Source organism: Myotis nattereri (assembly GCF_964212035.1).
Source record: "Myotis nattereri genome assembly, chromosome: 7".
Classification (NCBI taxonomy): Eukaryota; Metazoa; Chordata; class Mammalia; order Chiroptera; family Vespertilionidae; genus Myotis; species Myotis nattereri.
In genome coordinates, this window is record NC_138082.1 from 66,079,287 (window position 1) to 66,103,274 (window position 23,988).

Below are 23,988 nucleotides of genomic sequence, written 5' to 3' on the forward strand. Positions count from 1 at the left end.
CATTCTTCAATTCCGGTGGACAAAGAATCCGGGTTCCAGTCCAAAAATTCAGTATCATTATGAATACCACGAAGTTCCTTAATCCTTAATCTGACCACGGCTCCAGCATGCAATAGCCAAAACCATGTGGGTAAATCTTCCAATACAATGTTGAATAGAAATTGTAAGAGTGGGACCCTTGTCTTGTTCCTGATATTAGAGGGAAAGCTTTCAGCTTTTCACTGTTGAGTATGATGTTAGCTGTGGGCTTGTCATATGTTTAGGAAAATTCCTTCTATACCTAATTTACTGAGAGTTTTTATCAGAAAGGATGTTGAATTTTGTCAAATGCTTTTTCTACATCTATTGAGATGATTATATAATTTGTATCTTTAATTTTTAACATTTTTACACATAAATGACTGACAGCAGTGTGGTTCTTGTAGGGGAAAACGGGGTGTGGTGGAGGTAGAAGAGGGTATAGGTATGATATTTCTAAAATCTGTGCCACATCATAGCCTTATTCTGTTAATTGCTTTTTCCGTCGGACTGTTTTATATCTTGCATTCTAGCATGCATTATACTTTTGGATTGAAAGCTGGACATGATGTGTTATTGGGTAATAGGTCTGGTAGTAAACAGGCCTGTAGTTTTATGTTTATCTGAATAGAAAGATGACTAGAGGTAAATGGACTTGGGTAATTTCCTTTGAGGATAGGCAGAAAACAGAATACTCTGGGAATATTAAAAAATTGTTATTTTCCTCTCCCCCCACTTTCAGCTGGAATCATCGAAGATATTCTCACATCTTTATGATGACAATTTGGTGGCACTTCCTCATGTAAACATCAACAAACATGCCCACCCCTTAAAAAAACTTGACCCTCAGGAGGTCACACTCCATCTCCACCAGTGGTTACTTATAGTTTGTTTTCCTACCAGGTCCTGGCTTTAGCAACTTCTGATCTTGTTAAACTATGATTCTTTGTATTCATTTGGCTTTCCAGTTTTCAGGGCATCTGTTTGCCTTATGACAAGAGTTCTCTGATGGATCTGGGAAGAGTTGCTGATTTTCACGTTGATTAGCTTTTTCTTGTTGTGAGGATTGCAGTGACATCTTCTGAGATCTTTACATGTCAGAAACTAGACATGACTTTATTTTTCGGCTTGATGTTTAAGCCATATCAGGATGGGTCTTTCTCAAACTGGCCATTATTCTTAGGATGCGGTTGTACTTCAAGCACACAGTCTTTGTGGGATTTCAACCAAGAGGCTGGAGTGTGCTCCAAAGACTTTGTACTCTCGCTGGAACGGAATCCCAGTGTCCCCTCAGTACCGTGTGTCTCTGAAATCTCTTCGGTCTTCCATCTTCTTTAGTCTATGTTCTAAGTGTCCCAGAGTCTTGCCTTGAATGAATAACTGAGGAGTTGGTCAAGGGCTGCAGCGGAATTTACAGTCACCTTTTGGCATTCTTCAACTCTGATCTTTGTTCCCTCACTTAGTGAGACTGCCACTCCCTCCTGGGGCTTTATGTCCCTGCAGAGTGGTTTCCAACGTACCTTTAGCGAGGAACTAGGTGACTGTTGAGGCTTACTTCATGTGCTTTGTTTTTCCCAAAGAACATAACACTGTATTTGTTGCTTTCTCATGCGTGGAATCAGTTGTAAGATCATGCTTCATAAAACTTGCATACATTTATTTAGTGGCAATGGTAAACAAGGGGTAGGAAGTCCAATATCAGTTACTGATTATTTGCAAACCGCTCTTATACTCAAGTCATAGTTTTCCTAAAAATAGAATCTAGGATAGATAGTTTATCACTTTGAAGCTATTACTTCTAGTAAACTAAGATTATGAAGGCTACATTCATCATAGTTATACAAGTTGTGAAACTGATGAACTAAGAATTAACATTTAACTTGCTTTTCCCAGTTATTATTTTTTTAACAACAAATGAATGTACAGATCCTGGACATGTTCACCTATAAGTGAGTAATATTGAATATATTATGTTATAAAGCATTAAAACCATTTATATTGATATAATGTACCATGATCAAAATATTTAATATTATCTTCTCTTAGAAAAATTTTTTTCAACTTCCTATTTTTTGAAATTTATATTAACAAGGTGACACTTTTTCAAAATTCAAGCTCATTACAAAGGTGTTTATCTTAGTAATAGTAACTACCATTTATTGAAAGTTTACTCTGTAGAAAGGACCAATCTAAACAGTAATGTAATTAATTTATTGAAATTCAATTATATATGTGTTATGGGCTCAAGTTTGTGCCCCCAAAATTCACATGTTGAAGTCCTAACTCTCAGTGCCTCAGAATGTGACTGTATTTAGACTTAGGGCTTTTTAAGAGGTAAGTCAACTAGAATGAGGTTTTCAGGGTGCACCTTAATTAGGTACGATTAGCTTCCTTATAGAGGAGGAAATTTAAACACTTACACATACAGAGGGATGATGATGATGATGTGAGGATAGGAAGTCTATGGCCTTCTCTAAGTTAAAGAGAAAGGCTTGGAACACATTCTTTCCTTAAGCCCATCAGAAGAAACTGACTTTCCAAAGTATTAATATCAGACTTCTAACCTCCTAAACATTGAGAAAATGAATTTCTGTTGTTTAAGCCGCCCAGATTGTGATACGTTGTTACAATAGGCCTAGAAAATTTATACTGCGTTTTCAGTGAAAACGGAAAGAAAAAGAGTAAAAAGAGATAACTTTTTATTTAATTGGAATATCCTAAATTGTATTTTGTGCATTCTTATATGGGGTCTATACACAAAATTATGGTTACTGTGATTTATAGTTTATCCTTTCCAACAAATTTTTACTATATATGGTTAGTCACTGCAATCTAACTTAGTGCTATAGCTAAGTAAGATGCAATTCTACTTTATTTCATTTTATTATCATAAGCCCATAAAAATATGTTATTATTTCTATTTTACACATGAAAACGCAGATTTATAGAAGTTGATTTATTGTCCCTGGTAACAGAGTTGATAAATACAGAAGCTCATATTTCAACCCAAATATAATTTCCTAATACAGGGCTAACGCTTTGAACTGCTATATGTACTCTATGGAATTTTGGCTCCCTTGTTGCTTTTACAGCCATATTCTTTAGAAATTATCACTTCTTTTCCTTTCTACACCAACACTATTTTGTTTATCATTTAGAATCTAAAACCGATTATTTTTATACTTTTTTTAGATGATCAGCATACTTTTCTAGACAATATACTTCTACTTAGGTGTTATCACATTTTGTATTTCCCTGATATTTGCATTGCTAATTACAACTTCTTGAAATTCTTTATCTCTGTGTTTTCTCTCCTTTTGAACATTCCCCATTCTCTTGCTTATTCTTCAATGGTATCTTTGTTTTCAGAGGTACCATTTTAAATGACTCAAACATTACCTTTGGCTAGACCTCAAAGCAGAATTCTCAGTATTTTCTGTTCTTTTTAATATATAGTATGTATATTTTTTATTTATTTCAGAGAGGAAGGGAGAGGGAGAGATAGAAACATCAATGATGGGAAAGAGTCATTGATCAGCTGCTTCCTGCATGCCCAACACTGGGAATTTAGCCCACAACCCTGGCATGTGCCCTGACCTGGAATCAAACCTTAACCTCCTGGTTCATAGGTCGATGCTCAACCACTGAGCAACACCAGCTGAGCTCTGTTCTTCTAAGCTCATTCCTCAACCAAGCTCTTCTGACTTCACTACCAATGTTCTAGCCTTTAGTGTCACATATTATACACTTCCAGAAGCCCCCACCTATATCTATTCTTACTTTCCTGTTGACTGTGAGACAAAGCATCTTGGATTTCTCTTCTGTATGTCAAATCCAAGGTTGTTTTTTTAACCAATTTCTCTGAGAAACACAATTTTTCTCTAGGAATTTTGTCTTTGTCATCATTGTTATTTATTGGCCACATTCTTTAGACAAATAACCAGGCATAAAATATTGATGGAGCCTCTACTGTATACTAAGCTCTCTTCTGGGCCCTGAAAATGCACTAGCACGTTTGAGACTGAAGCTTCTTGGAAGAGGATAAAAGAGAAAAGGTACCCCCCCAGCCTGAGCTAATGAATTACCCAAAAAATAGTCACACCCTGACAAGAAGGCTTGTCAAATGGATGTCAGCCTCTTCACTTGTCACCTCAGATGGGTGACGTTTTGCAAACCACAAAACTCAAAATCTCATATGTCATTCCTGTACATTAGTGGACTTATCTGGCTCACCATCCAGATGCCTAATTTTCTTTGTTCTTGCCTTTCCAGCTTCATTTCCCTTTTGTTATCTGCAGTAGTACTCCGGCCTTTGTTCTCCCTAGTTCATTTTATCCAATTCTGAGAGACTATTCTGAGAAACATTTCCTATTCTTTATCAAACCAAACTTCAATTTGTCTGTCTTGTCTGTCTGATCCTAATCTTAACTATTGAAATTCTTTTCTCCCGAGTCCTTAATTCTGAACTACTTTGAGAATGATCTTCATTTCTCACTAGAGATAGTTTCTTATTTAATCCCAGTGTATCTTTTCACTCTTTTTCCTCTATCCAGATGCTCTGCCTTGCTTTGTTCTGGAATGCTTCTGCTGTCTTGCTATCCACCACTGTCAAGCCAAATCTACATATCCTTCAAATATAGGTCTCATTCTGTAAAAATGAAAGCAGCCCTCTTTCCCCTGCAGATTTTTCACTTATTTAATTATTCATTCTTTATCAGACAAGGTATTTAACTTGAATTGTTTTAGGCATGCAATCCTTATGTTCTAGATTTAAAACACTTAGGAGATATGGGTTGTATTTTTGTTGTGGCCCCACTAGTTCAGAGCTCAGCAAATTGTGGGACACATAGCACGCACTAAATAAATTCCTCTATTCTGTTTAACTTTTTAAAGTCATAAAATACATACTTCACAGTTTTCTTATCTAAATGTAAAGAAGATACTCTTAAAATCTCAAAAATGTGAGTCACCAGCAATCTTAGTGAAAATAGTGGCTGTTAGGCTTTTATGGCTGCCTAATTCTCTCAAAGTTTGGCTTAAGGGAGGGTCAGAAACCTCTTTAAGCTGTGGGATGTTAATGTCTTTAACCCTAGAATAAAGGTAAAGTCTGGCAAGTGGAGGTAGGTGAAAAGTTAGGGGAGTACTAGACCATTAGAAGATATGATTACCCTCCTTATATTTGGTCATCCCTACATTTCTATTCTGAGTCTTTTAAACCCTCCTCCATACCCACCAATATCAACTTCCTCCTTAACTTAGAGGTATAACAGCATATCCCCATACTATTCAAAATCAATGAAATACTCATGATGTTGCTAGTGTGGATTAAAGCTCACTTTTGGCTAAGGAAAATAGAGTATATGATCCTGATTTATATCTTTTTTTCTATTACCATGATATTTTGAGCCTCTGAATAAACATCTTGATAGAAAAATGAGTGCACGTAACCACATAACCATAACACATCCAGTCTTCAATTTTCTGTAGCTCCTTTACCTTTTAGTATTCTCAGTGTGCAGATACACAGATGCTTTTCAAAAAAAATAAGCAGTAAGCTTCTAAGTCTATAGGATAAAGCATAGCACAATCTGACTCACAGATACTTGGTAAAAATATTAACACCAAACCAACTTAAAATTTTGTATTGGAGATGTACAAAGGTTAATAAATAACTACAAAGTTCCTTCCAGGTAAATATTCCCATGTAGATAAAATGACAAAGATGGTTGAGCTGATGATGATAATTATTAGTTAATCAAGCTGCATCTTAATTGAATTTAATCATAGCTCGGTGACCCACCTCTGTTAGAGATAAAATTATCACACCTCTTATTGTGTAGTATTAAGTTAGCTTGATAAAAAGTAAAAATGCATGATCTGAAATTAGTAACTGTTAGTTTTATAGGGCTGCTATGAAAAAATTCCACAAACTGGGTTCTGATTAAGTTTTGGAGTTAGGAAGGTGGAATAGTAATTTAATTAACTTAAAGACAGTATGACTCTGGAGACATAGACAGATAACATGCAGCACATTTAAACTTTACTTTTATTCAAATACAGATAATAGGAAAATAAGCATTCATATTTTTAGATACTTTCTCACTTAATGTGCTTATTTGTTTGCTTGTTGGTGAATGAAGCAATGCTGCTTCCTTTAACATGAATATGAATTGTACTTTGAATTATTCACTTAAAAATAACCATGATTTGGAATCCATGTTTAAATATCATTCCTATTAACTCCAAAAAGTTTCTGTCACTAATATAGCTTATTACCTGATAGCCTATGTCAGGGGTCCTCAAACTACAGCCCGCGGGCCACATGCAAATACAAATATTGTATTTCTTCCTGTTTTGTTTTTTTACTTCAAAATAAGATATGTGCAGTGTGCATAGGAATTTGTTCATAGTTTTTATTTTTTAACTATAGTTCGGCCCTCCAACAGTCAGAGGGACATTGAACTGGCCCCCTGTTTAAAAAGTTTGAGGACCCCTGGCCTATGTGATAATAGTTAAGATGAATACTAATATTTATAAAAATATTTATAATATATAATATAAATTATTCTATAGGTATCAATAGGATATCCCAAGCAACTATAAACTTCTTGAGGAAAGATGCCTTGTCAATTTATCCTTGAAAATCCCTCTGTGATACTTAGCAATATTGAGAGTAAAATATATGCTCAGGAAAGCAATTATTTGCTTTTAGTTATTTTAAATTATTATTAAAACCTCATTTAAATTATTTGTTTGGAAAGAAAACTAAACATCTCATTTAAATATTTATTGACATTTAAATCATGAAAAAGGGCTGACAACCCAGTGTGGTCTGAGTCCCATATTATTATTTCTATTACTAATCAGATGCGAATAAGACTGAGAACAAATAATTATGTTCATTTTTACTGCTTAACTGATTTAACACAGTTTCTGGGTTGGATGCTTTTTAGCTTTTAGGCTTTGAGATAAACAAAATGTTTTTGTCTAAACGTTCTAAGAGGACAGTCTATCAATATTTAATGTGACTAGCTAGATGAAGCATTAACATAGCATAAAACAATTTATGAGATTGGCTCAAACTTGCATTTCCTTATTAAATGTAGTTAAAATTTATCAACAAGAGCATTATGTGTGCATGTTTGTTATCTTAATAATTTTAATTAACTTTTGGTAATTGCTGAGAATCCGCAACTGACTATTTCTGTTTTTCATTGTTATAGTTTTCAACAACTAGCAGAGAAATTAATAAAATAAGCCTGTGAGAAATGAAACAATGCAGGCCGACTAAGCTTTTATTCTCATTGGAGACTATAAACATCACCAATAAATATTCTATATATAAATATTTGAAAAGAACCCAAAGTGCCAGTAAAGCTTTATGACAATATGGGGATTCTTTAAAATATTACAGACATATACAAATATGCATGTGTGTGAGTTTGTGCATGCGTTAGAATTTTCTTTATTATTACTAATTACTGAGCTGTGTGACTCCAAGAGTAGAATTTCCCCTGATAATAGGTCTCCCCTCTTTGGTGTTTAATTTGTATCAGTCTGGCAATAATGGGCACAGATTGTGAAGATGCATACACTGAACTGAGCTGCATCAGTGACTCTGATTAATTTTGACTTCAGTCAGTCTCACGAACAATATGATGTTGCTCATTCACCAATTGTTCATGTCACAAAACCAAGATTACAATTAGTACCTAGTAATAGTAGGACTGATAGGTTTTCAAAATAGACATTTTCTAAAGATGACATCCTTGTACCCTTTATCACATTTAAAGGTATGGAATATAACAATTAAAAAAAAAAAACACATACAGGGGGCAACAAGAAATTGACTCAACCAACAAAAGAAAACTATTTGGTTGCCATTTGTTTATCCTAGAACCATGAGTTATAGTAAATTATTAATTTAAAATAAGAACCATACTCATTATTTTACATATTGTATAATTTTATAGCTACTGGATAATTTATCACTTTGTTAAACAAAATAGAAGAGTATGTTGAAGAGCTACTGCCCCACCTTATTCTTCAATTAGAGAGGTAGTTTAAATTGATCATACTTATAATTAGATATTGGTTCAAAGTTCCAGTCTGTCATTATTTAATCGATTTCATTAACATCTCTGAGACTCAATTTCCATATCTGAAGATTGGAAAATTTATCAACAAGAGCATTATGTGTGCATAATTTATAAATGAATTTTACCTCATAAGGTTGTTGTCATGATCAAATGGGATACAATATGGAAAGAATATGGGTCAGGGAATGCCTAATAAAGGATTGATTGGCTGTGATTATTTTTCTCCTTATTGTATTTGGTTGGCTTGTCATTTTTTTTCTATTATTTACTTTTTTAAAGGTTCACAGCTACTCAGATATGTTTCTTAATGTGCAAAGAAAGAGTGAAAACAAAATTTGGGGCATATGAAAAATAGGGAAGTGGAAGCTGACTGCTGCATAAATCTAGGGTGTTTAAAGGAAAAGATCAAATGGTAAATATCCTGGTTTCTAAGTAGAAAAACATGAAACTGGCCTGAAAATACAAAATTATATAGTCATTGGCCTGTACAATAGAAAGGTTTTAATTATTGAACATATACTATATTTATTTGGTCCATGAATCATCCAAGATAAAGTAATCTAAAATATGATCTCAAACTGATAATATCCTTGGATCATTTAACATAATTAAAACAAAACAAATATGGAGACATTACCCTGCAAACAGTAGTAGTGTTCCAATAGACAAACAACACACATAAATTAGTTTTTTTCCAGCAAGACAAAGAGCAGATTTTCCATACTAATGTAATATGTAAGAGATTATAAAATTGGTATTTTTAATATAATGAAGATATAAAAAAGTCTATAAATCATGAGAAAATAACATAAAAACAGAGATATTTAAAAAGTATCTGTAATCTAAAAATTAAAATAAGGAAAACAAGCAGCAAGCAGATATGAAAATAATCCTGAATTCCAGAAATGAAATGTATTAACATTTACATTAAGGAGAGATATTAAAATCCATAAGGGATATAACACAGAGTTCCAGCATAGCTCTAATAGAGTTCCAGAGGGGAGAAATAGAGAGGATGGCAAAGAGAATAATCAAGAAATGAGCCTGGCTGATTGATGTGGCTCAGTGGTTGAATGTCGACCTATGAACCAGGAGGTCATGGTTCAATTCCCAGCCAGGACACATGTCTGAGTTGCTGGCTAGATCCCCAGTAGGCGCATGCAGGAGGCAGCTGATCATTGATTCTCTCTCATTATTGCTGTTTCTCTCTCTCCTCTCTTACCTTCCCTTCCTCTCTGAAATCAATAAAAATATATATTAAAAAATAAATGCTAAGTGAGAATTACCTATATGTTTGAAAAATATAATTCAGAATCACAAAAAATAATACAATAATCAATTAATCAAAAACAATTTTAATAACATTGATTTAATAAACATTATATATTGAATTAGAATCATGCTATTGTAATATAAATAATGACCCCCTTTGAGGACGTACAATGGGTCACAAAATGTGGAACAGCAGATGTAAGAGAGAACAAGGATCAGGCTTACAAACATAATAATGTTCAGTAGTAGTTCGTGTTTTTGGTTAACTTTAGATGTGGTCAAATATTCATATTAAAATGTAAGATTAAGCACTACAAGAACAGAAATACAATGCAAAACTTACAAACCAGTTGTGAGAGAGTAAGGAATATTTGATTAATAAAGTAGAAGCTGGGAAACAGAAAAATGAATAAGAAAAAGCACAGCATGTAGAGTATAGATAAGTTATAAATACAATTATAATTAAGGAATCACAATAAATATAAAGGCATTAAACATTTTTTGTTTTAAATTAACAGAATTTCAAGTTAAGTAATGGAGAAAAATCACATCACTAAATTAAATTATATTTTAAAGTAAATTCAGCATTAGGACTACAACACACAATGGAGAGAGAGAGAGAGAGAGAGAGAGAGAGAGAGAGAGAGAGAGAGAGAGAAAGAAAGATACAAATGAGAGAGAGAGAGAGAGAACCAGAAGCTTTGCTTCACTTAGAATATATAGGATTAAGCTTTCTTTAAAAGGATAGTTGGCACTTTTTCATATAAAGCCAAGATAAGTCCTACCTAGCTGGTTTGGCTCAGTGGATAGAGCATCAGCCCTATAACTAAAGTGTCCTGGGTTTGATTCCAGTCAAGGGCACATACCTTGGCTGCAGGCTCGATCCCTAGCACCCAATCTGGGTGCATGTGGGAGGCAACCAATTGATGTGTCTCTCTCACATCAATGTTTCCTCTCTGACTTTTCCACTCTCAAGAAAGAAAGAAAGAAAGAAAGAAAGAAAGAAAGAAAGAAAGAAAGAAAGAAAGAAAGAAAGAAGGAAGGAAGGAAGGAAGGAAGGAAGGAAGGAAGGAAGGAAGGAAGGAAGGAAGGAAGGAAGAAAGAAAGAAAGAAAGAAAGAAAGAAAGAAAGAAAGAAAGAAAGAAAGAAAGAAAGAAAGAAAGAAAGAAAGAAAGAAAGGAAAGCCAAGATAATATTGGGGCCAGGGTGGCTACACTCTTGAATATAACATTTTTCTTTGAATAAGGGAGGCTCATTGGGCTCTTCCTACCTGGTTAGTTGCTGAGTCCAAGTTGATCCACCCCAATAGGGAGTATCAGGCTGGAGAATACAAAGTCTCGTGTATCAAACATTCAGTTTTCACAGGAACCTAGTGGCAAGCCAATAGATGAACCATATCAGACAGACAGTGAGTCAAACGTCAGTGTTGCATCCAGTTGGAGGCCACCTCCATTTGCCAGGGTTTCCAATAATTAAAATCAACAATAGAGGAGATTTATAGCTCAAAGAGCTTATTAGGGTTGTTGGATGCCAGAGGTACTAGTACTAGTCTACATGTGACTCTTCCCAATTAGGGGATCCCCTTTACCACATAGCATTTATTATTTTCCTGGCACAGCTCTGGGTACTTTACAAGTATAAATTAATTTTTATAACAATCAAAAGACATACTGCTACTATTACCCTTTTGCCATTTGAGGAAAATGACCTACAAAGTGATTAAATGATTTTCCCAAGGCCACCTGTTTGCACATGATCAAGACAAGGTTTGAACCTTGATGTTCTGGCTCCAGGATCTGCTCTCTTAAAACACTCTTCTGCCTCTTCAGTTCTTTTAGACATATTCCCCCTCTCTCCACCTGGCCCCTGCCACAGCTACCCCCAGTTTCTCTGAAATCATTCTATTACCTCAAAACCTTGAAGTATTAATGTGGTTAGAAAAACTGAATATTGAAGTTTTGGGAGAGTTATACCTCAGAGTTAATCACAAAGGACCTAGAGTAGCTATGTGTGTACCAGATAAAGTAGACTTGAGTATAAATCAAAGCAAAATAAAACAAGCTTTCAGGGGTAGGATAAGTAAAAAAATTACCAGTAGAATATACATTTTCTGAAACTGTATAACATCTAATGATATATCCTCAAAATATATAAAGCAAAATGTAACCAAATTATTTGGATAACGAGGCAAATCTAAAACTATTATGGATGCCTGGCTGGCATGGCTCAGTGGTTGAGCATCCACCTATGAACTAGGCAGTCAAGGTTCAATTCCCGGTCAGGGCACATGCCTGAGTTGCAGGCTCAGTCCCCAGTGTGGGTGTGCAGGAGGCAACTGATCAATGATTCTCTCTCGCCATTGATGTTTCTATCTCTCTCTCCCTCTTCGTTCCTCTCCAAAATCAATACAGATATATTTTTAAAAATAAAAAAATAAAACTAGCATGAAAAATGTTAACAAACTTGAGTTCAGAAACGGATAAATACAACATCAAGATGTTGTATTCTTCCAGATACAGTACATGGTTAAGGACTAACCCTTCCAACATAGAGAAAAAACACACCTAAAAACTGGGTAAAATATATAACGAAATAATTTAACTGTTTTCAGGCAAGGAGCGCTAACAGGCACACAAGCCTGCCATGTCTGAGATAAGTAATTCATAAAGGTTATTCTGAGTGTTTCCCAAACTCTTGGAAAGCTGTTGTCTAATAGAGTTTGGCAATACTGCTGAAGGTGACAGAGATCAGTATTCAGGGTAAAGATAGATTGGGGTAGAAAAAAACATATATGAGAAGTGTAATGGTCCAAATCCTTCCCAGATTTGATGAAAAAGACCTACTTACATATCCAGGCAGCACAGCCCATCTAAATCAGGGTGAATAAAAAGATAAACAAGTAAACAAACCATATTTAGGAATGTAATATTCAAACTGCTAAAAAACAATCTTAGAGAAAAAAATCTTGTAAGTACCCAAAGAATAAAAGATGTATTGTGTACATGGAAACAGAGATAAGAACTATTGCTGACTTCTCATCAGAAATATAGTGGCCAGAGTTATCTTTAAATACAGGAAAGAAAAACAAATAAAGGAAAGAAAAAAAGTTTATATTGCTAGTAGGTGATGAAATATTCCAATAAAATGAAGATAGTTTCAGATAAATAAAAGTTGATAGAACTCATCTCCAGAAATATCCTTATAACTGAAGGGAAATGATATAAGATATAATTTAGTAAATAAAGCATAAAAGATATCACAAAGTATGAAACTAGAAAAGCAACTTTAAAATAATGCTAACTGAGAACTATCATACAGACCATGATCTTGCAAAATGCAGTTAAAAAATTAACAAAAGAGTAATCACCTGAATAGAACAATTTGGAAATTAAAGAATACACTTCCAAATTAATGGTTCAGCAAAGAAATAATAACTGCAATTGGAACATAGTTAAAACTGAACATTTAACCTAGTATATATATCACAATTTAAGGGCTAATACTCATGTGATGGAAATCTATATTATTAAATTCATATGTTGATAAAAAGGCAATTTGAGATGAGCACAATTCACCCCAAAGTTAATATATAAAGTCAATATTATGGTTAATTAAAGGGCTGTAATAAAATAGTGTTATTATATTACAGAAATAGAAAAAAAAATTTATGGATAAGAAATCCCACATATATTATCATGGGAACATGACACATGACAGGAGTAGCAATATAAAATTCACAGGGAAAATTGCCTGAGTATATAAAAAATAATAACAATTTGGCCCCGTTATCAGAGCAGTATTTAAGTAGTTTAGAATAGCAATAGTCGGCAAGAAAATTGGGAGAAAGTAATTGAGGGCAAGAGATAGAGACTTTAGTGCTGTAAATGTATCTCTATGTTTCTGTTTTTGATTTTAAAAAGTGAGGGCTTTAAAGAAAATGAGGCAAATATAAATATGTGTCAAATATGGTAGAAACAAATATTTTTGTATGTTTTGGTATTAAAATTTTGAATTAAAAGTAAATGTAATTAAGTACTGTGCAGTTTTATTTCTACAATGTATTTCTAAAAGGGAAACAAATTTATTTCTAAATATTTTACACATTTCAAGAGTATGGGCAAACAGGAATTGTAGAAAGAAAAGTAGGATCAGAGATAGACTAAAAGTGCTTGCAGAATGGGGGATTTTTTAGCAAGTGGAAATGAAGATAGCAAGACAGCTGTCTTCAAGTATTTTGTCATTTGCAGGAAATTTTGGATTAATTCATTGTAGCCATGTATAATAGATTTAGGGCAAATACATGCACTCATTACTATTTATTGAGTATAACTTAGGTCTAGACTCTGGTCTTGGCATGAATAATAAAACATCAAACAAGGAAGATGAGTTTTCTTTTCTAATGGAACTCACATTAAAAAATAAATGCAGCCATAGCCGGTTTGGCTCAGTAGATAGAGCATCAGCCTGTGGACTGAAAGGTCCCAGGTTCGATTCTGGTCAAGGGCTTGTACCTTGGTTGCAGGCACATCCCCAGTGGGTGGTGTGCAGGAAGCAGCTGATCGATGTTTCTCTCTCATTGATGTTTCTAACTCTCTATCCCTCTCCCTTCCTCTCTGTAGAAAATCAATAAAATATAAAAATAAAATAAAAATAAAATAAATAAATAAAAAATAAATGCATAAAAAAAGAAGAAAAAATACCATAGTGACAAGTACTTACCCTGAGAAATAAAATCAGGTGCTGGGGTAATCAGTGAAAGGGGTGTTTTTTTATATGCTAAATTTTATTTTTTATGTACATTTTATTTTTTATTACAGTTGATGTACAGTTTTATATTAATTTTGGCTATATAACCCAGTGATTACACATTATATAACTTATGAAGTGATCCTCCCCTCATAATTCAAGTGCCCACCTGGCACCATGCATAGCTATTACAATATTATTGACTATACTAGAGGCCTAGTGCATGAATTCATGCATGGGTGGGGTCTGGCTGGCCCTCCCCAATTGGGCCTGGCCAACCAGGGGTAGGGGATGCCAAAGGTTGGCCGGCTGGCCCAACTCCCTCTTGGGGGGGGGGCGATCTGCGGCAGGGACGTCCAGGGGAAGGGTCACAATCCCTGCTGGTTTTTACAGCCTGAAGTTATGGGGACTCCTCTTCCCAGCACTGGGTCCCTGTGCTGAGGGTTCCAGTGTGGGCTGGGACCCCTTGTTCCTCACAGGAGGCCTCCTCAGCCTAGATTAAAAAATGCCACACATGGGTGTTGAAACAGCCTGTTACTCTCCTCCACCTCTCCTACCAGCCTGTTTGTGCTTTCTTCTTTACTTCTCTAGTTGTAGGACTTCCATTCAGCCAGATTTCGGGTGGTTCTGAATGATGGGTGTTCTGGTCTTTAGTTGTAATTTTGATGTGGTTGTGGGAGATGGTGAGTACCCATGTTTACCTGCCCTGCTATCTTGGTTCTTTCTCCTAGACTGCATTCTTTAAGGAACAGAATTTGGAACTAGACAGGTGTGCTTCCTAGATGCCTTCGATTTTATTTAATTTTTAAAAACATATTTAGTTTGCCTGATAAACTTTAGATTGTGAGATAACAAATACATAATAAACTTGTTTTTAGGATCTCAATCTACTTGTCTTAACAATGTATCCATGCAGATAGATTTTAATACAAGAAGATTATAAACTGATGGCTAGATGTTAATAATAGTAACACAAAACATTAAGGCAAGTGCCATTTACATAAGTATCTTGGTCTTAATACATGTAATTTACATATGAAAATTTAATCACCACAGAGATAAACAGCTGCAATGTTTAATTAAACTCTCCACACAAAATCAGTCTGAAAGAAGTAGTTTGTCACTACTAATTCATCACAATTCTCTTAAGTATTCTTTAAAATAAAAATGCAAATAAATGACTCTTATTGATAATTTAACTTCTGGTTACTTTGTATTTTAATTGTATCATCAAAGTCTGTTGAGAATTCGATAAAGATTCTAGGTTCATTTTCACCCTTTTAGAAGGCAAAGGATAAATATATAGAGAACAAATGTATTTGTTTACAAATATATAATGGTCAACAACACAATTGCACTAAAGTATAATTTAAGAAAAATTTTAATGCACAAATTAGTGGTGGGTAATGAAGGGATATAAGAGTCTTCTCTCAGAATGAATTATACACAGAAATTAATGCCAACATTAGCAAGAAAAAGAGTAATGACTGCTAGTTAAATTAGATGAAACTAAAAAAAATTTAATTGACTTTTAAACATGAAACAGAAAAGAGAATGGTTAATATGTAAATGCTATAAGAAGTTATCTTTAGGAAATAAGACAGGACCAAATCTCAGGTTTTGTTTCCATGCATCTTATCTGTATGAACAGATGTATTTATTTTTGCAATATATATATATATATATATATATATATATATATATATATATATATATCCTATATAATAAAAGCCTAATATGCTGAGTGTCCAGTTGTCTGTTCAACCAATCAAAGCATAATATGCTAATGATATGCTAAGGCCGCTCAACCTCTCACTATGATGTGCACTGACCACCAGGGGCAGACACTCCAACTGGTAGGTTAGCTTGCTGCTGGGGTCCAGCTGATCGGGCCTGAGTGAGATGGGTGAAACATGCCCTGGAGCCCTCCCGTGTCCCTCTGCAGCTCCAATTGTGCACTGGTAGGGTCCCTCGGCCCGGCCTGCACCCTCATGCAATCCGGGACCCTTGGGGGATGTTGAAGAGCTGGTTTTGGCCTGATTCCCCTCACACAGGAGCTGCCTCCTGGTGGTCAGTGCACTCCCACAGGGGGAGCGCTTCTTAATCAGAGCTGGGCTCACAACTGGCAAGTACAATGGTGGTGGTGGTAGCTTCTCCCATCTCCGCAGCAGCATTAACCATGTCCGACTGCCGGGGAGTGGGGAGCTGACCTAAGCCAGCAGTTGGACATCCCCCGAGGGCTCCTGGACTGCGAGAGGGTGCAGGGGACCCTGTCTGCCCCTCCACCCCCTGAGTGCACTATATGTGCATATACTGACTATATGCCAGGCATGATAGTATTCAGCAGAATACAATAATAAGGTTAGCTCTTACAATGACATTTTAATTGCTGTAACCTTTTTATTATAGACAGAGGCTCAAAATGTAGAAATAATAGACCAATATGTTCATGGTTAAGCAAAGGGCTTTGGTAATCAGGGCTGTGCTTCAAACCTCTAATCTTTTTACCTAAATTTATATGGTAGGACAGCATTATAAATAAAATTCACATCACCTGTTTAAGTGAAGATAGAATTAAATTTGACCTTAGAATGTGGTCCTTAAGGTATACCTTTAATGTTGAGGGCATCCAACTTCTATTTTAAAATGTTTCTCTAAACCATTAAGTCTATAAAAGTTATCTAGAAGCAATAAAGCTTATTTCCAAGTATACCAATGAGGTACTATAAAATATTAATTTCAATATTTTTTCTTTCTGTTACACTGACATTTTCTCTGTAAATTAATAGCATGCCAATATATATATATATATATCCTGTACTAATAAAAGACAAACATGCAAATTGACCGTACTTTTGCTACACCTTAAGCAATGCCCACTAGCCAATCAGAGTGACTACATGCAAATTAACCCAAGCAAGATGGAGGCCGGCAGCCATGGAGCTGGAGCAAGCAGGAGGCTTGCTTGCTCCAGTGATGGAGGAAGCCAAGCTTCCCTGCCTGCCGCGGCTTGGCTCTGAGCTCCACTGAAAGCAACAAAGTTTCAATTATAGAAAGTAAATAAACCCCAGATACCTGCTTTCAGCCAGCCATGGCCACGGAGCTGGAGCGAGCAGGAGTGGGTTGCCCCTGGCAATGGAGGAAGCCAAGCTTTCCGCAGGCCTCCACTAAAGGCAACAAAGTTTCAATTATAGAAGGTAAATAAATTCCAGAATAAAAAAAAGAAAAGAAAAAAAGGAGAGGCTGGGAGTTTACGTTGCCAGGGTGCTTGGCCAGCCTGAAAACGGCCCTCAGCCCCTCACCCAGACTGGCCAGGCACCCCAGTGGGGACCCCCACCCTAAAGGGGGTGTGGCCAGCCTGAAAACAGCCATCAGCCCCTCACCCAGGCTGGCCAAACCTCCATGGGGTGAGGGTTCCCACTGGGGTGGACATCCTCTGAGGGTCCCACACTACAAGGAGGCATAGGCCAGGCTGAGGGACCCCCCGAGTGGACAAATTTTTGTGCACCGGGATATATATATATATATATATATATATATATATATATATATATATATAATGAAATTAAAACCAAGACTCCCAAAATTGTAAGAATGAACCATGTCATGGACTGAGCTGGAGGCCACAACAACTGAATGACCCATAAGAGAACACTATTATACATACTTATGTATTTTTTATCCATGTTTTGCATGAGGCAATTCATCTTGAGGCTGGGGATTGCTCATTTTCTCCTGTGCAAAATGAATATCCTGGCTTAGACAATGTAAAATCTTATGTGTGAAATTCCCAGAGTTCTGTAATGTTATTTCACATATTTAAGTGTTTAGAATTAATCTAAGAAAAATAATAGACTGAGACAAGTATATAATGTCATTTTAAATTATTTGAGTAAATGAATATATTTTATCATGAAGGCTTAAAAGTAATGTTTGATTTAACACTTTATAGTTGTGTGTGTGTGTGTGTGTGTGTGTGTAGAGGGTGAGAAAATCATATTTATTTTTGTGAAGTCTATTTCTCTATCTGTCTATCTATATATATATCTATCTATCTATCATCTATCTAGATATCTGTATACGTATATAGATGCCCTCTTATATGAAGAGATTAGAACCTGAAAGTTAGCTGAAAAATGCAGAGGCATAAAAAGCAATACCTATACCTTAAACATTTAATTTTAGTTCAAAATGGGCACATCCATACAGCAATCTTTTGGTATAGGACTTAGGTTCTTTCTTGAAATATAAACCTGCTGGTTGGGATTTGAAATTAACTTTCTTGAATGAACAAGTACTGCATTAAATATTTTATGGTTTCTAGTTTGCTTTCTTTTAAGGGACACACACATATATGATATGAGTGAAAAATTATCTTGATTTTTTTCAAAACTTTTATACTTGTCTCTCCTAATTTTATACCCATTGCTTATCAGTTTAGTTCACACTTAATTAAATTATCCATGGTAAAGCAGGCAAAGCGGGCAAACTGGGAGAAGGTGGCTTGTGTCAGCATGATTCGAACAGTGGGAGCAGAAATGTGAAAGTGTTCTAGAGCTTCATTGTTGATACATCACTTCAGTGAAAATTGTTATAATGTATTTGTTGTCTTTCACTTAATCTTCAATACAACCCCATAGGGGTTAAATGATTCACATGAGATTATGAAATTTTTTTGCTTTTCATAAAAATACGAGAATATTAAGTCATTCACATGAGGTTACAAAATTTGTAAGAGGAAGCATTCTCTGCAAGAACATTGGCCTGTCTATTATTCTGTGATGAAATATTTCCATGATAAAATTTTTAACTTGTATTTTCAAATCAGTTGAAGTGAAAATGAGTATAGAGTAATTCTTTCACTGATCTGAATCTATACAAAAGGGATCCCTGTCTTTTTATAACTGTTGCAAAATGTTGAATCTAATTTTAAACAGCCCTGCCATGATTTCATGGTACTTAAGCAGCCTACACTTTCCCTGGATTATTGCAAATGAATTGGAAAAAAATAAAAAGTATTGATTATTCTATTAGTATTAATGTTTTAGTGGATTTGGACTATACCAGGATTTCTCACAACTGAAAATATAGCTTTGGGTGTAAATATTTTAATGCTGGATTTTAAGATATTTTTTTGTTTTTAATCCTCACCCAAGGATATATTTTCATTTTATTTTTAGAGAGAGTGGAAGGGAGGAGGAGAGACACAGAGAGAGAAACATTGATGTGAGAGAGACACATTGATTGATTGCCTCCTGCACGCACCCCAATCAGGACCAGGGATCAAGCCTGCAACTGAGGTACATGCCCCCCGGGACCCTTCAGTACAAGGGCCCACACTCTATTCACTAAGCCAAACTCGGTAGGGTGAATTTTTTTTTCTTTTTAACCTTGAAATGTAGTTGCTGAGGTCCCCATACAGGTACTAATGATTAACTTTAGTTTATAGAATTTTTAATCTTATTTCCACAAAAAGAATTTTTGTAAGCTTTAGTCATCTTTCTCACCTTCACAGATTGATATTTGATCCCAAAGAGCACATGATCCATTCAGCTTTCTACTTCCTGGTTTCTGTCACCTACCTGTTCTAAATAATAAGGTCATACCTTCAGAGAATAGTTTTTACATGAGATGAATTTGGTGGGTTAACTATAAAGTAAAAGTGCTTCTTTCATGCTCTCATAGTCTCCCTCTGCTTTGATGACTGGAAACAAAACTATTTGAGTTTAATGAAAGGCACAAAAGTCTTGAATCAAGAAGTATACTTATTTTATAAGTTTTTTTAAAAAAAGATCTACAATAATTTGTAGAGACCAAGAATTGTACATTACATGTTGGAAACTTGAGGTATCTTTACATAATTATTTGCATATTTGGCTATAACTATTAGGTCAGTAATGGTCCAAACAATGCTTTTGCCTAGAAAAAGCCATTTAAACAACACTTTATGAAAGCTATGAAATTAATAACATTTAAATTCTCATATTTCTTGGGTAAATTTTCACCTCTCATTTCTCTTGGATTTGGTTGAACATATTAAACATTCTTTGTTACGTGTCCGAGATAGGTGTTTCTGGGAGGATGGGAAATTATTGGACAACTTATTATATTATACATTTTAGCAACTGACATAATTATGTGCGCTTTCCCACATAAATTGTATTTGAGATAAATACAATTTATACAGAGAACTCTTTACAAGGAAAGAAATATAGTTTAACTTACCTTTTCTTTTCTGGATCAGTGAGCCAAACATTACAGCTGCCCGTGTTGTCAAAATGCCATGGGAGAATTTAGTAGAAGAGAAGCCAATAATGTAGTCAGTTTTTGACATTTAAATAAATGTTTTTTGCTGTTCCATCAAAACTAATGATTAACTTCAGCCTTAGAAGCATGTATTTCAATAGTAGAGGGAAATTTTCCCACCATTACTTCAGAGCAAAAGTAACCCTGTGGCGTTATAAATATATATTTCAGACTAAGAGAAAAGATTGATCCCACAGGCTATCTCATCTCTCCAGCCATTGATGATGTCAGTGAGTCTCTGATTAGCTGCTGACATTTGAAATTATGGTGGGTCAGTAAGGTTAATGAAAGCCTTCTTTATGTAGCCATGTCCCCATCGCCTCTGTGCCTTCCTGGGCTCTTGGCTTGTTTGCTGACCTCAAAAAGCAAGAGAGAGAGAGAAAAAGAATACACATCAAGAGAAGTATAGTTTGAGGACTCATCTATTGATGATTTCTAATGCTGCTATTTAACAAGAAAAAGAAAGGTTAATGAAAAGTGACTTAACTTATATTGGAATGGTTGAATTCATAGAGCCTAGTTAATAACCTCTATGGCCTTGTTGAGGATAAACTCCATGTAGATGAAAACATTTCAGTAGAGGTGTGTAGACTAGAATTTTTCTGCCTTTAAGTGACAGAGTTACATAAGTTTATAATTGTATAATATTGATTCATCCTCTGTTGAGTCAAGGAGGAAGTATAAAACTGAATTAAGTTTTCTGACTCATTGCTCATAATGTCTTTGAGTTGGAGAGAGCCCTTGAGACCCAGTTTGGTGTGTTCTGGGCACTTTCAGGTTCCTCAGAGGTACCTGGCAAGCCACTGGAATGGAGAAAAGATGCTTATGGGCCCTCATCCCTATTCATGTTTATTATGCCACCAAGAATGTCATAGAATAAAAGGTTTTGCTAGCAAAATAGTTTGAAACCACTGAGCTACAGCTAACACTCAATTTATGCTTACGGAAATAGGAATAGAAGAGAAAATGAAGTTGCCAAGATTCTGCAGCTATTGTGTCACAATAAAAGCAGGAAAATTTTGCATCTTTGACATATGGGTGTTTTAATAGTCCTTTTTATTTTCTTCTGATAAAAGTGTGTCATAGAACAAAATAATGTTTTTAGTCTCATGTTCTTTCAAATTGCCCTGAATCCTAACATGAGGTGAGATGAGGAGTCTCAGGCTGATCCTTCCGCAGCCATTTCCCTGCTCATTTTGTCTCTGCGAGGAGAGAGCTGGTGCTCAGTGTAGTCTGTGTGAGGTGTTTCATTCCTCTACATGTCATTTGAGGGATGGAAATAGATTCTGGAACTGAGAAACTTCTAGTGTTTCCAGAAAAGATAATCTGGATCTACATTTCTTTACATCATCACTAGGCATTAGCAACACATTTCTGGCTCTGATGATAAGCCAAGTGAGCGCACGATCAAACTCCAATGTGGGGTGCCCAAAATGTAGGCGGGAGTACTGAATAAAATGTAAAAATAATGATCAAGATAATTTGATGAACAAGAATAGATCCAGAGACAAATGGTAGGGGAGGGGGGGTAGGTTAGAGAGCAACCAAAAGACTTGTATGCATGCATATTAGCATAACCAATGGACACAGACACTGTGGTGGTGGGGGCTTGCCCAGGGTGGGAATGGCTGGGGCGGGGGAGGGGGGCATCAATTGGGGGAAAAAAGAGACATATGTAAAACTTTAGGCAATAAAAAAATTATAATACATTAAAAAATAAATCATTAAATATCTGTTTATATTTTAATCTAAAAATAAGAAAGGAAGCCTTTCTGTATAACCTGACTTGATACTCGATTACTGTGTGAGAGTTTGTCTTTAGAGCTGGAGAGGGAGGAGCAGGAGGAAATCTTGATGGTGGCTCCTTCTCTCTCTCATTTGCTCTCACCTTGTTGTAACCTGTTGCAGTTTTCATGTGCCCAGTGTGGTTACTTGGAGTTTACGGTTCTGATAAAATCTTAATATTATTATGTGACGAGATTGAGAATGATCATGGAAATCTTTACACACATCGATTTTTCCTGTTCTGTGACCAAATATGTGTTTTCAAAACTAATGTTTAGTTTTACAGAGAAATTGTGTACCAAATTTGCTGCAATTTCCTGGTGTGATAGACTGATTTCAGAACTATGGTATATACATATTTTTTACACATACACACTCATGTGCACACACACCCCAAACCACTCTCTTTCACTTCAATGTTCCTTTAAGTATGGTACATGACTGAAAAAGTGACAACTTTTCAAAATATCTGATAAAACAGAAGAATTATTAGAAGATGTCTTATTACCTATAAAAGCCCTAACATGCCCTAGATGGTTTTGCTCAGTGGATAGAGCATCAGCCTACAAACTAAAAGGTCTCAGGTTTTTTTTCCAGTCAAGGGCACATGCCCAGGTTGTGGGTTCGATCCCCAGTGGGGGACTTGCAGGAGGCAGCCAATTGATGATTCTCTCTCATCATGGATGTTTCTATTTCTCTCTCTCTTCCTTCCTCTCTGAAATAAATAAAAATATATATTTTTTAAAAAGCTCTAATATATTTACTCGGGTGTAAATAGAGATAAGAGAGTATTCCTATTTCTTAGAGTTGCCATGAGGAATAAATTGAAAAAGTTAAGACACTGTCTGACATTGGGAAGTTTTCAATTACTAGTAGTTATGATGATGATGATTAAATACTTGAAAGCTTAAACCTTTTAAACCCTGCCAAGTAAAACATTTTAATGAAAATTGAACTAAATTTTATAATATAAAATTTCTGTAATTTCCAATTAGTTTGTGAGGAAACAAATGAGTGGCATCAGGAAGAGTAGAAATTTAGTAGATAAATTTAAACAAAAAACGTGCACAATTGGTGTGTAAGATGAAAAATGAGAATAATTAGGAAGTACAGATATTGATGCATGTCTTTTATATCTATCTACATATTCTTGCAAGGTGTGAGAACCATTAAAACCAATGATTGAAATAAACTGAATCAAGAATTTCTATGTCATTAAACTTTTGAAAAATATTTTCACAAATAATATAGTGAATTTAGTCACATTTTTTCTCATGAAAACAGGGTTAATAATATTTTTCTGTAAGGACACAAAGTTTTTTTGTGTGCTGTTAACAGAAAATAAGCATAAAAATCATATAAACATTGTTTACTTTGTCATCATCCCATCCTTTAAAAGTATCTTGGTTTTGTGTATATTTTGTAATGTATGTTGTTATTAGAATAACTAGAGGCCTGGTGCATGAATTCGTGCATGGGTGTGGTCTGGCCAGTCTGCCCCATCAGGTCTGGCTGGGGGGAGGGGCCGCAGGAGGTTGGCTGGCTGGCCCCGCCCCCAATTGGGGTGGGGGTGCCTCTCAGGGGCGGGGTCTGTTGGGGTGGGGCCGCAGTTGGCTGGCTGGCCCCACCCTCTGGTTGAACTTCTGTTTGAACTCTGGATCAAGGGGACAATTTGCATATTAGCCTTTTATTAGATAGGATAATTTATAAATAAGTTGTTTTCATTTGATAAGTAAGTAAATAACTAAAATTAGAGACTGTT